Source organism: Triticum urartu, chromosome 5, assembly GCF_003073215.2.
Source record: "Triticum urartu cultivar G1812 chromosome 5, Tu2.1, whole genome shotgun sequence".
Taxonomy (NCBI): domain Eukaryota; kingdom Viridiplantae; phylum Streptophyta; class Magnoliopsida; order Poales; family Poaceae; genus Triticum; species Triticum urartu.
Window position 1 is genome coordinate 183,818,389 of NC_053026.1, and position 14,724 is coordinate 183,833,112.

Consider the following 14,724-nt stretch of genomic DNA (forward strand, 5'->3'; position numbering starts at 1 on the left):
GAGTCTCGAAATGGTCGAGACATGAAGATTGATATATTGGAAGCCTATGTTTGGATATCGGAAGTGTTTCGGGTGAAATCGGGATTTTACTGGAGTACCGGGAGGTTACCGGAACCCCCCGGTAACTTAATGGGCCTTAGTGGGCCTAGGTGGAAGAGAGGAGAGGAGGCAAGGGCTGGCCGCGCGCCCCTTCCCCTAGTCCGAATAGGACAACCAGAGGGGGCGGCATCCCCCCTTCCTTCCTTCTCCTCCACTCCTTCCCCCTCCCCAAGTCCTAATCCAACTAGGAAAGGAGGGGAATCCTACTCCCGGTGGGAGTAGGACTCCTCCTGGCGCGCCCCAAGGCTGGCCGCACCTCTTCCCCCTTGCTCCTTTATATACGGGGGCAGGGGGGCACCCCAGAGACACAACAATTGATCATCGATCTCTTAGCCGTGTGCGGTGCCCCCTCCACCATAATCCACCTCGATAATACTGTAGCGGTGCTTAGGCGAAGCCCTGCGTCGGTAGAACATCAACATCATCACCACGCCGTCGTGCTGAAGAAACTCTCCCTCAACACTCGGCTGGATCGGAGTTCGAGGGACGTCATCGGGCTGAACGTGTGCTGAACTCAGAGGTGCCGTGCGTTCGGTACTTGATCGGTCGGATCGTGAAGTCGTACGACTACATCAACCGCGTTGTGCTAACGCTTCCTCTTTCGGTCTACGAGGGTACGTGGACAACACTCTCCCCTCTCGTTGCTATGCATCACCATGATCTTGCGTGTGCGTAAATTTTTTTTTGAAATTACTACGTTCCCCAACAGTGGCTCCCGAACCTGGTTTTATGCCTAGATGTCATATGCACGAGTAGAACACAAGTGAGTTGTGGGCGATATAAGTCATACTGCTTACCAGCATGTCATACTTTGTTCGGCGGTATTGTTGGATGAAGTGGCCCGGACCGACATTACGCGTACGCTTATGCGAGACTGGTTCTACCGACGTGCTTTGCACATAGGTGGCTGGCGGGTGTGAGTTTCTCCAACTTTAGTTGAACCGAGTGTGGCTACGCCCGGTCCTTGCGAAGGTTAAAACAACACCAACTTGACAAACTATCGTTGTGGTTTTGATGCGTAGGTAAGAACGGTTCTTGCTAAGCCCGTAGCAGCCACGTAAAATTTGCACAACAAAGTAGAGGACGTCTAACTTGTTTTTGCAGGGCATGTTGTGATGTGATATGGTCAAGACATGATGCTAAATTTTATTGTATGAGATGATCATGTTTTGTAACCGAGTTATCGGCAACTGGCAGGAGCCATATGGTTGTCGCTTTATTGTATGCAATGCAATCGCCCTGTAATGCTTTACTTTATCACTAAGCGGTAGCGATAGTCGTAGAAGCATAAGATTGGCGAGACAACAACGATGCTACGATGGAGATCAAGGTGTCGCGCCGGTGACGATGGTGATCATGGAGGTGCTTCGGAGATGGAGATCACAAGCACAAGATGATGATGGCCATATCATATCACTTATATTGATTGCATGTGATGTTTATCTTTTATGCATCTTATCTTACTTTGATTGATGGTATCATTATAAGATGATCCCTCACTAAATTATCAAAGTATAAGTGTTCTCTCTGAGTATGCACCGTTGCGAAAGTTCTTCGTGCTGAGACACCACATGATGATCGGGTGTGATAGGCTCTACGTTCAAATACAACGGGTGCAAAACAGTTGCACACGCGGAATACTCAGGTTAAACTTGATGAGCCTAGCATATAACAGATATGGCCTCGGAACACGGAGACCGAAAGGTCGAGCGTGAATCATATAGTAGATATGATCAACATAGTGATGTTCACCATTGAAACTACTCCATCTCACGTGATGATCGGACATGGTTTAGTTGATTTGGATCACGTGATCACTTAGAGGATTAGAGGGATGTCTATCTAAGTGGGAGTTCTTAAGTAATATGATTAATTGAACTTTAATTTATCATGAACTTAGTCTTGGTAGTATTAGCATATCTATGTTGTAGATCAATAGCTCGCATTGTTGCTTCCCTATGTTTTATATATGTTCCCAGAGAAAACTAAGTTGAAAGATGTTAGTAGCAATGATGCGGATTGGATCCGTGATCTGAGGTTTATCCTCATTGCTGCACAGAAGAATTATGTCCTTGATGCACCGCTAGGTGACTGACCTATTGCAGGAGCAGATGCAGACGTTATGAACGTTTGGCTAGCTCAATATGATGACTACTTGATAGTTTAGTGCACCATGCTTAACGGCTTAGAATCGGGACTTCAAAGACGTTTTGAACGTCATGGACCATATGAGATGTTCCAGTAGTTGAAGTTAATATTTCAAGCAAATACCCAAGTTGAGAGATATGAAGTCTCCAACAAGTTCTATAGCTAAAAGATGGAGGAGAATAGCTCAAGCAGTGAGCATGTGCTCAGATGGTCGGAGTACTACAATCGCTTGAATCAAGTCGGAGTTAATCTTCTAGATAAAATAGTGATTGACAAAATTCTCTAGTCACCATCACCAAGTTAGTAGAACTTCGTGATGAACTATAGTATGCAAGGGATGACGAAAACGATTCCCGAGTTTTTCATGATGATGAAATCAATGAAGGTAGAAATCAAGAAAGAGCATCAAGTGTTGATGGTTGACAAGACCACTAGTTTCAAGGAAAAGGGCAAAGGGAAGAAAGGGAACTTCAAGAAGAACGGCAAGCAAGTTGCTGCTCAAGTGAAGAAGCCCAAGTCTGGACCTAAGCCTGAGACTGAGTGCTTCTACTGCAAAGGGACTGGTCACTGGAATCGGAACTGCCCCAAGTATTTGGTGGATAAGAAGGATGGCAAGGTGAACAAAGCTATATTTGATATACATGTTATTGATGTGTACTTTACTAGTGTGTATAGCAACCCCTCGGTATTTGATACTGGTTCAGTTGCTAAGAGTAGTAACTCGAAACGGGAGTTGCATAATGAACAGAAACTAGTTAAGGATGAAGTGACGATGTGTATTGGAAGTGGTTCCAAGATTGATATGATAATCATCGCACACTCCCTATACTTTCGGGATTAGTGTTGAACCTAAATAAGTGTTATTTTGTGTTTGCATAGAGCATGAATATGATTTGATCATGTTTATTGCAATACGGTTATTCATTTAAGTTAGAGAATAATTGTTGTTCTGTTTAGATGAATAAAACCTTATATGGTTACACACCCAATGAAAATGGTTCATTGGATCTCGATCGTAGTGATACACATATTCATAATATTGAAGCCAAAAGATGCAAAGTTAATAATGATAGTGCAACTTATTTGTGGCACTGCTGTTTAGGTCATATTGGTGTAAAGTGCATGAAGAAACTCCATGCTGATGGACTTTTGGAATCACTTGATTATGAATCACTTGATGCTTGCGAACCATGCCTCATGGGCAAGATGACTAAGACTCCGTTCTCCGGAACAATGGATCAATCTTCAGAGTTGCGTTCAATTCTATCCAATAAATTCCATTTAAATTCAATAGTCTTCATCATAAAAGAGCCAGCACAAGAAGTATCGAGCATGGTGCGATTGTTTTCCGAAAGCTGAGCATACAAATTTTGAATAATTGTTTCCCTTGAAATCCCATGATTTGGGCATGAATATAACATTGATTTAAGCCTCCCCCAAGCTTGAGCGATGCTTTCTCCTTCAGGAGGCCAGAAATTATATATATAATTGCGATCACGATGAACAAGATGCATAGGATAATACTTTTGATGAAATTCCAATTTCAATCTTTTATAGTTCCGTGATCTCGTATCATCACATAGCCTATACCATATCAATGCGTCTCCCTTCAAAGATAAAGGGAAGACCTTCTTCTTAGCAACATCATCGGGTATACCTGCAAGCTTAAATAATCCACAAACTTCATCCACATATATTAAGTGCTCATCAGGATGTTTTGTTCCATCTACTGTAAAAGGGTTAGCTAGCAGTTTTTCCATCATACCCGAAGGGAATTCAAAAGGAGTTTCATTTTCAATAGGTTCAGTAGGTTGAGGAGCAACTCTTTGCTCTACTGGACGGGGTGAAGATACCACGAACAAGCCCCTCAGAGAATTACTTTCCATAGTAACAAGTGACAGTAAATTTCAGCACACTATATAAATTTTTCCTTACCAAATTCCACCTACCAAAGGCGCTACACTCCCCGGCAACGGTGCCAGAAAAGAGTCTTGATGACCCACAAGTATAGGGGATCTATCGTAGTCTTTTCGATAAGTAAGAGTGTCGAACCCAACGAGGAGCAGAAGGAAATGATAAGCGGTTTTCAGCAAGGTATTCTCTGCAAGTACTAAAATAAGTGGTAACAGATAGTTTTGTGACAAGGTAAATTGTAACGAGCAACAAGTAACAAAAGTAAATAAGGTGAAGAAAGGTGGCCCAATCCTTTTTGTAGCAAAGGACAAGCCGGAACAAACTCTTATAATAGGAAAAGCGCTCCCGAGGACACATGGGAATATCATCAAGCTAGTTTTCATCACGTTCATATGATTCGCGTTCGGTACTTTGATAATTTGATATGTGGGTGGACCGGTGCTTGGGTGCTGTTCTTACTTGAACAAGCATCCCACTTATGATTAACCTCTATTGCAAGCATCCGCGACTACAACAAAAGTATTAAGGTAAACCTAACCATAGCATGAAACATATGGATCCAAATCAGCCCCTTACGAAGCAACGCATAAACTAGGGTTTAAGCTTCTGTCAGTCTAGCAACCCATCATCTACTTATTACTTCCCAATGCCATCCTCTAGGCACAAATAATGGTGAAGTGTTATGTAGTCGACGTTCACATAACACCACTAGAGGCTAGACAACATACATCTTATCAAAATATCGAACGAATACCAAATTCACATGACTACTAATAGCAAGACTTCTCCCTTGTCCTCAGGAACAAACGTAACTACTCACAAAGCATATTCATGTTCATAATCAGAGGGGTAATAATATACATATAGGATCTGAACATATGATCTTCCACCAAATAAACCAACTAGCATCAACTACAAGGAGTAATCAACACTACTAGCAACCTACTAGCACCAATCCCGGACTTGAGGACAAGAATTGGATACAAGAGATGAACTAGGGTTTGGAGATGAGATGGTGCTGGTGAAGATGTTGATGGAGATTGCCCTCTCCCGATGAGAGGAGTGTTGGTGATGACGATGGTGATGATTTCCCCCTCCCGGAGGGAAGTATCCTCGGCAGAACAGCTCTGCTGGAGCTCTAGATTGGTTCCGCCAAGGTTCCGCCTCGTGGCGGCGGAGTTTCGTCCCGAAAGGTTGCTTCTTATTTTTTTCTCATCGAAAGATTTCATATAGGAGAAGATGGGCGTCGGAGAGCCACCAGGGGGCCCACGAGGTAGGGGGGCGCGCCCTAGGAGGGGGGGCGCGCCCCCCACCCTCGTGAGCAGGGTGTGGGCCCCCTGGCCTTCATCTTTGGCGAGGATTTTTCTTTATTTATTTTAAGATGTTCCGTGGAGTTTCAGGACTTTTGGAGTTGCGCAGAATAGGTCTCTAATATTTGCTCCTTTTCCAGCCCAGAATTCCAGCTGCCGGCATTCTCCCTCTTTGTGTAAACCTTGTAAAATAAGAGAAAATAGCCATAAGTATTGTGACATGATGTGAAATAACAGCCCATAATGCAATAAATATTGATATAAAAGCATGATGCAAAATGGACGTATCACTTATTATTTAAATATATTTACAATAAAATGCTCAGCCCCTTTTTATTTTTTGATAACATTGCTGGCCCAACCCAACATTATAATTAGAATCAACCCAGCAAAATCGTGTATTTCGAGAAAGTGCAAATGTCATGTAATTTTTTAGGAAATAAAATAAACGGGCCGCATGGACGCTACATTATTTGTTCACCCAGCCCAGCTAATGGCTGTAATAAAAAAATAAAGATCAAATTGACTGTAAATTCTACCGCGCAAAAAAAGACTGTAAATTCTGAAAAAATGGATTGAATACGTGCCACATTTTTGGAGGCTGAAATGTGGGCCAATAGGTCGAAGCCAACGCAAGTCGTTGTCAATTTAGTCAACAAATGATTCTGACATGTTAGCCGTTGGATTTACATCCAACGACCGGCATCCATCTTCAATCTCTCGTCTTCTTTCTCCAGTGCCGCCGGGACCACCTCCTGCCTCCTGCTGCTAGCAGCTCTGCTTAGCACGCTTCGCTATGAAGCGTTACTCCATCGTTGGCCAGGCCATCCCTCCACCCCTCCACACCTCCTGTTCTTCTCCACTGACTGCCGAACCACACCGCACTAGAACCAGTAACCCTCGTACACCTCTTCATCTGCGAATCTACTCCCGTGTCTTCCCATCTCCGGCTCGTTGCTGTCCGAGGCCTCGCCGTCGTCCACCACCTTGGATGCGCTCGACGCGGCATGGTCAACGTGGTCAACGAACGACACCATCAGAAGTAGACTGTGCGTGGAGAGGCTGACAGCTGGGTCCATGGCCGCACACAAGGAAATGCCTCCTTATTACGCGCAAAATAATGGTTCCTCCACCTGACATCTGGGACCCACCGGAAGGGCCTCTGTATTTCGCGAAAATAACGTGCCCCCCGCTGACATGTCGGACCCACCAGCTATCTTCGCACGCAAGGAAGTGCCTCCTTATTACGCACAAAAAAATGAATATTCCCCCTGACAGCTGGAACCCAGCATAGTGGGAGGCTGACTTGTGGGCCTACCAAGTTGACGGGGACGGAGGGCTTTTTCAACTTAGTCAATATGGACGATTCTAGCTCCTGTTACCGTACGATGTTTATCCAACGGCCGTAGTGCTTCTTTAACCTCTGGTCTTCTTGTTCCATCCGCCCAAACCAGCGCCGGTCGTGCCGTGTGCTCCTGCCTCCCATGGCCGGCTGTGATGCCACGGAGGCCTCACCGCCCCCTACTACTCCCACCGCTGGCCAGGCCATCCCTCTACTCACCCACACCCCCTGTTATTCTGCGGCGATAGCAGCCTCACACCGCAGTCGAACCAGTGAACCCTCGTACTCCTCTTCGCGTGGGCATCCACTACTGCGTCTTCCCCGGCTCCGAGTCGTCCCCTTCCTAGTCCTCGCCGTCGTCCACCGCTCTGGTGCTCTCGGCGCGGCGTGGTCAACATGGTCAACGACCGACTTCCATCGGAAGAGTACTGTACGTGGAGAGGCTGACAGCTGGGTCCAGGCGGCCGCAAGGAAGTGCCTCCTTATTACGCGTAAAATAATTATTCCTCCACCTAACACAGAGACCCATCGACGGGCCACCTTATTTCATGAAAAAAACGTTTTCCCCCTGACTGCTGGGACCCACCGGATGGGCCAACGTATTTCATGAAAAAAACATTCCCCCCGCTGTCAGCTCGGACCCACCGGAAGTGCCTCCTTATTACGCACAAATAAATGAATACTCCCCTGCTAGCTGGGACCCACCATGGTGGGAGGCTGACTTGTGGGCCTACTAAGTTGACTGGGACGGGGGCCTTTGTCAACTTTATTCAATATGAACGATTCTAGCTCCAGTGACCGTATGATGTCCATCCAACGGCCGTAGTGCTTCTTCACCTCTAGTCTTCTTGCTCCAGCCGCCCAAAGTAGCACCGGTCGTGGCGCATGCTCCTGCCTCCCGTGGCCGGCTGTGCTGCCGCGGAGGCCTCATTGCCCCCTACTATTCCCACCGCTGGCCAGGCCCTGCGGCGACGGCAGCCTCACACCGCAGCCGAACCAGTGAACCCTCGTACTCCTCTCCACGCGGGCTTCCACTACCGCCTCTTCCCTGGCTCCCCGCCGTCCACTTCCTAGGCCTCGCCATCGTCCACCGCCCTGGTGCTCTTGGCACGGCGTGGTCAATGTGGTCAAGGAACGACTTCCATCGGACGTGGACTGTACGTGGAGAGGCTGACAGCTGGGTCCACGGTCACAGCAAGTGTCTCCTTATTACGCGGAAAATAATGATTCCTCCACCTGACAGCTGGGACCCACCGGACGGGCCACTGTATTTTGTGAAAAAAACGCTTCCCCCTGACTACTGGGACCCACCAGCTACATCTTCGCACGCAAGGAAGTGCCTGACAGTCGGGACCCACCTGGTCGAAGCGTACGTAGCTTTGTCATTCTGGTCGCGAACGTGTACGTACATATATACTGGTCGATGTAGAGGCGCGCATGTGTCGTAGTAGAGGTGCGCACGTAGAATGTACATGTATGTACAGAGGCCAGGGTGTAAGAAAGAAAATACGGCCACGTATGTGTACATACGGGCGGGGTCTCGAACGCCTACTCGTGCATACGTACAGCCAGGGCTCGTGTACATGGCTGGGTTGGAATGGAGAAACAGCATAGTCGTCGTGTTCATGGGGAGGCAATGGAATGTGTGGTCGTGTTCATCGGGAGGGCTTGGACGGAACAGGCGATGGAAACGAGGCCTGGAGTACCGCAGAACGGAGGAAACAACCTTGTGTTCGACCGGCCATGTTCGAAACGGGATCCTGTTCATCGGGAGGGGTCTGGCATACCGCAAAACGGAGAAAACGGACCTCCTACGGTCGAAACGGGGGTCCTGTTGATCGGGAGGGGTGTGGTGTACCGCAAAACGGAGGAAACGGACTTGTGTTGGAGCGGTGCGGTCGAAACGGGGTCCTGTTCATCGGGAGGGGTGTGGCGTACCGCAAAACGGGACTCCACGAGATACTGTTCATCTCTACCGTCGACCCCCTCCAGCCTCCACGGGCTACTATTCATCCATCGTCGACCTCCTCCAGCCTCCACCTGCGACTGTTCATCCACGGGCTCCTGTTCATCCAGCCTCCACCGCGCGCTACTCCATCGGCTACTGTTCAAATAGCCTTCTCCACGGCTCCTGTTCAACCACCCTTCCACGAGCTACTGTTCATCCTGTCCTCCACGGGGTGGTCCTGTTCATCCAGCCCTCCACGGGGTCCTGTTCATCCAGCCCCAACCGGCTCGATCGATCGGGGTACTGTTCATCCAGAGGCAACACCACGGGGTCCTGTTCATCCACCCCCACCAGGAACTGTTCATCCACCCCCCCGCAACGCTCACTGTTCATCCAGAGGCAGCATCGATCGGCTTCAGTTAGGAGCAGTAGCGAAGGAATCGCTTGATCGGTTTCAGTTAACAGCCATCGATCGATCGCTCGGGTTTAGTAACGCGTAGCCTACAGTGCAATCGCTCGGGTTCAGTTAGAGCCCAACACCTCGCTTGGGTTCAGTTAGAGCCCAACGCCTCGCACACACACGCGTACGTACGAGAGAAACGCGCATCGCTCGGCCCCCGACCACCCACCGTAACCGGGGACTCCTCGATATTTTCTGCACCCTCGCTTCTACCACGGTTTTTCCGTCATGGACGGCCCAAAGAATGTCATGCAGCTGCGTCTCCGGCCCGCCTAGGACGAAAAGCCCATTTTCTATCATGATTTTTTGTCATAGAAGTAGGAGCCCACCACATCTATGATGATACCGAGTTTTGTCAAAATTATCGTCATAGAAGTGTCATATGTATGATAGAAAAAATTTCGTTTGGCCCAAAATGTCACGGATGTGTCTTTTTTTGTAGTGCTCGTCCTGTCTATGATTCAGATGTGGTATATATTATCTTTATAACTATTGGTTCATTTATTGTTTATGAAAATTATGCCGACCAACGTGACATAGATTTTATTTATCTAGGAGGTATGTGAACCGGAAATTCCAACCGACCCTATTGTTGAGAGGTTAAATTTAGTTGAAGAAGAAAACAATTTCTTGAAGGAAAAAATAAAAAAAATTGAGGAGGAGAAGATGATATTGGAGTTGCATGTTGCGGATGTCGTCGATGATCACAAGATCAAGATGGATGCAATGCGCTTGAAGATTAGAAAGATTAGAAAATATGCCATTCATACCGAGGCTTGGTATCATTATGTCGTTGGATCAATTGTTACCTCGGTTGCGATTATGATCGCATTTGTTTTCGCATTGAAATGTTTTACATAGTTTCAATGTATGGTTTAATTAATTAGATACTCTGGAGAGCTATATGTTGTTGGATGAGAACTATGTATGTACTTTGGTTTTAATGTGATGCTGAATTTCTATTAATTTGGTCACTTAATTATCTATTCATGATGTTCTGTAATGGTTTTTGACACACTTAATTATATATAATGCATGCAGATGAACCGGCAACGGATGTACGGTGACAGACACACCAGCGAGTACATTAAGGGCGTGCATGAGTTTCTCGAAGCGGCTGAGGCAAACAAGCAGAATGGTTTTATGTGTTGTCCATGCACTAAATGTGGGAATACGATGTCTTACTCTAACCGGAAAATCCTTCACACCCACCTGCTTTACAAGGGTTTCATGCGACACTATAATGTTTGGACGAGGCACGGAGAAATAGGGGTTATGATGGAAGACAGCAAAGAAGAAGAGTATGATGAAAACTATGTGCTCCCTGAATACGGTGATGCTGCAACAGGGGGAGCTGGTGAAGATCAAGAGGAACCAGACGATGTGCCCAATGATGCTGCAACGGGTGAAGCTGCTGAAGATCAAGAGGAACCAGACGATGTGCCCGATGATGATGATCTCCGCCGGGTCATTGTCGATGCAAGGACGCAATGCAAAAGTCAAAAGGAAAAGCTGAAGTTCGATCGCATGTTAGAGGATCACAAAAAAGGGTTGTACCCCAATTGCGAAGATGGCAACACAAAGCTCGGTACCGTACTGGAATTGCTGCAGTGGAAGGCAGAGAATGCTGTGCCTGACAAATGATTTGAGAAGCTACTGAAAATATTGAAGAAGAAGCTTCCAAAGGATAACGAATTACCCGATAGTACATACGCAGCAAAGAAGGTCGTATGCCCTCTAGGATTGGAGGTGCAGAAGATAAATGCATGCCCTAATGATTGCATCCTCTACCGCGGTGCATACAAGGATCTAAACGCATGCCCGGTATGCGGTGCATTGCGGTATAAGATCAGACGAGATGACCCTGGTGATGTTGACGGCAAGCCCCCCAGGAAGAGGGTTCCTGCAAAGGTGATGTGGTATGCTCCTATAATACCACGGTTGAAACGTTTGTTCAGAAACGGAGATCATGCCAAGTTGATGCAATGGCACAGTGAGGACCGTAAGAAAGACGAGAAGTTGAGAGCACCCGCTGACGGGTCGCAGTGGAGAAAAATCGAGAGAAAGTACTGGGATGAGTTTGCAAAGGACCCAAGGAATGTATGGTTTGCTTTAAGCACGGATGGCATTAATCCTTTCGGGGAGCAGAGCAGCAATCACAACACCTGGCCCGTGACTCTATGTATGTATAACCTTCCTCCTTGGATGTGCATGAAGCGGAAGTTCATTATGATGCCAGTTCTCATCCAAGGCCCTAAGCAACCCGGCAACCACATTGATGTGTACCTAAGGCCATTAGTTGAAGAACTTTTACAGCGGTGGAATGGAAACGGTGTACGTACATGGGATGAGCACAGACAGGAGGAATTTAACCTAAAGGCGTTGCTGTTCGTGACCATCAACGATTGGCCCGCTCTCAGTAACCTTTTAGGACAGACAAACAAGGGATACCACGCATGCACGCACTATTTAGATGACACTGAAAGTATATACCTGGACAAATGCAGGAAGAATGTGTACCTGGTCCATCGTCAATTTCTTCCGACCAACCATCAATGTCGAAAGAAAGGCAAGCATTTCAAAGGCGAGGCAGATCACCGGAGGAAGCCCGCCATGCGTATCGGTGATCACGTACTTTCTATGGTCAATGATTTACATGTAATCTTTGGAAAGGGTCCCGGTGCACTAGCTGTTCCGAATGACGCTGAGGGACACACACCCATGTGGAAGAAGAAATCTATATTTTGGGACCTACCCTACTGGAAAGACCTAGAGGTTCGCTCTTCAATCGACGTGATGCACGTGACGAAGAACCTTTGCGTGAACCTACTAGGCTTCTTGGGCGTGTATGGAAAGACAAAAGATACACCTGAGGGACGGGAGGACCTACAACGTTTGCATGAAAAAGACGACATGCCTCCGAAGCAGTATGAAGGTCCTGCCAGCTACGCTCTTACGAAAGAAGAGAAAGAAATCTTCTTTGAATGCCTGCTCAGTATGAAGGTCCCGACTGGCTTCTCGTCGAATATAAAGGGAATAATAAATATGCCAGAGAAAAAGTTCCAGAACCTAAAGTCTCATGACTGCCATGTGATTATGACGCAACTACTTCCGGTTGCATTGAGGGGGCTTCTACCGGAAAACGTCCGATTAGCCATTGTGAAGCTATGTGCATTCCTCAATGCAATCTCTTAGAAGGTGATCGATCGAGAAATCGTACCAAGGATAAGGAGTGATGTGGCGCAATGTCTTGTCAGTTTCGAGCTGGTGTTCCCACCATCCTTCTTCAATATCATGACGCACGTCCTAGTTCATCTAGTCGACGAGATTGTCATTCTGGGACCCGTATTTCTACACAATATGTTCCCCTTTGAGAGGTTCATGGGAGTCCTAAAGAAATATGTTCGTAACCGCGCTAGGCCAGAAGGAAGCATCTCCATGGGCCATCAAACAGAGGATGCCATCGGGTTTTGTGTTGACTTCATTCCTGGCCTTAAGAAGATAGGTCTCCCTAAATCGTGGTATGAGGGGAGACTGACTGGAAAAGGCATGCTTGGAAGGGACTCAATAATATGCTGGGACGGATATTCTTGGTCTCAAGCACACTACACAGTTCTACAGAACTCTACCTTGGTGACCCCGTATGTCTGCGCTCCAAACAACCGGAGCAGTGCGACGACTTGATTACATGTGAACACATCAGGACTTTCAGCAGTTGGTTGGAAACACGTCTCAGAGGTGACAACACTGTTTGTGATGAGCTGTACTTGTTGTCTAGGGGACCATCTTTGACTGTATTGATTTACAAAGGATACGAGATAAATGGGAATACATTTTACACGATTGACCAAGATCAAAAGAGCACCAACCAAAACAGTGGTGTCCGCTTTGATGCAACAACCAAGAGGGGAAAGGACACATATTATGGTTACATAGTGAACATATGGGAACTTGACTACAGACACGATTTTAAGGTCCCTTTGTTTAAGTGCAAATGGGTCAATCTGTCAGAAAGTTTATAATTTTTCTAAATCTAATGGCACTAACAGAAAGTTTATAATTTTGCTGACCTAAAAGCAAAAAGAATTAAAAAATAAAGCAAAAAACAAAAGAAAATAAATAATGCAGAAAACAAAACAAAAAAACTGGAAAAAAATATTTTTCTAGTAAAGTTAATCACAAACTTGTGATTCACATAAATTTCAAAGAATTCAAATTTTAACTATTCAAATTTGAAAACTAATGGCACTAACAGAAAGTTTATAATTTTTCTAAAACTAAAAGCAAAAAAAATAAAAAAAATAAAGCAAGAATCAAAAGGAAATAAATAATTCAAAAAACAAAATAAATACTGGAAAAAATAAAAAATGCCACCTATTGGGCCACACGGCCTGCATACGACTAGAAACCCATCTGTACATGGGCCACGATGCAGGCCCGCAGGCCCAATAGGCCCAACAAGGCAGTGACAAGGGTAGGCAAGTACTGCCTGCATATTAGAGAGGAGCGCAGTACCTGAGCCACAACGCAGCTTATAAACAGGTGCCGAGCTCTCTCAGCTAGCGAGGTGGGACTAAACTTCCCACCGCACCGCGCCAGTGCAAGGCCTTTGGTCCCGGTTGGTTGCACCAGCCGGGACTAAAGGGGTGCATTGGTACCGGTTCATGGCACCAACCGGGACCAATGCCCCCCTTTAGTCCTGGTTGGTGCCACCAACCGGGACCAAAGTTCGCCGCTTCCCGCCCTTTGGGTTGCTGAAAAGAGACCTTTGGTCCCGGTTGGTAGCACCAACCGGGACTAAAGGGGGGCATTGGTCCCGGTTCGTGCCACGAACCGGGAGCAAAGCCTTTGCTATATAAGCAACACTTGGGAAATTTTCAGATTTCCCTCACCAGTTGCCCCCGACGACGCCGATCTCCTCGACGCCGCCAGGCTGCCCGTGCTCACTGTCATCGCCGTCGCCCTGCCCCTGCCCCATCCGCCCCCCCGCGCGCCGGCGCCCTCGCCGCCCCCGCCGTCGCCTCGAACTCCCCTGCTCGCGTGCGCCGCCCCGGCGCCCCGAGCCCCTGCCCCGTGCTCGCCGTCGCCGCCCGCTCCTCGTCGTCGTTGCCCTGCCCCTGCCCCGTCCCACCCCCGAGCGCCGGCGCCCTCGCCGCCCCCGCCGTCGCCTCGAGCTCCCCTGCTCGCCCGCGCCGCCCCGGCGCCCCGAGCCCCTGCCCCGTGCTCGCCGTCGCCGCCCGCTCCTCGTCGCCGTCGCCCTGCCCCTACCCCGTCCCGCCCCCGCGCGCCGGCGCCTTCGCCTGCCCCCGTTGTGAGCCGCCGCCCCGGCTCTGTATTTTTTTATTAGTTTAATTTTTTTGTTCATATATATATATAATGTATATTTGTATGTATGTGGCTATATGTTTTTGTTCATATGTGGCTATATGTTTTTTATTTTTATCAGTTTAATTTTTTTGTTCATATGTGATGTATATGTGTATGTGGCTATAATGTATATGTG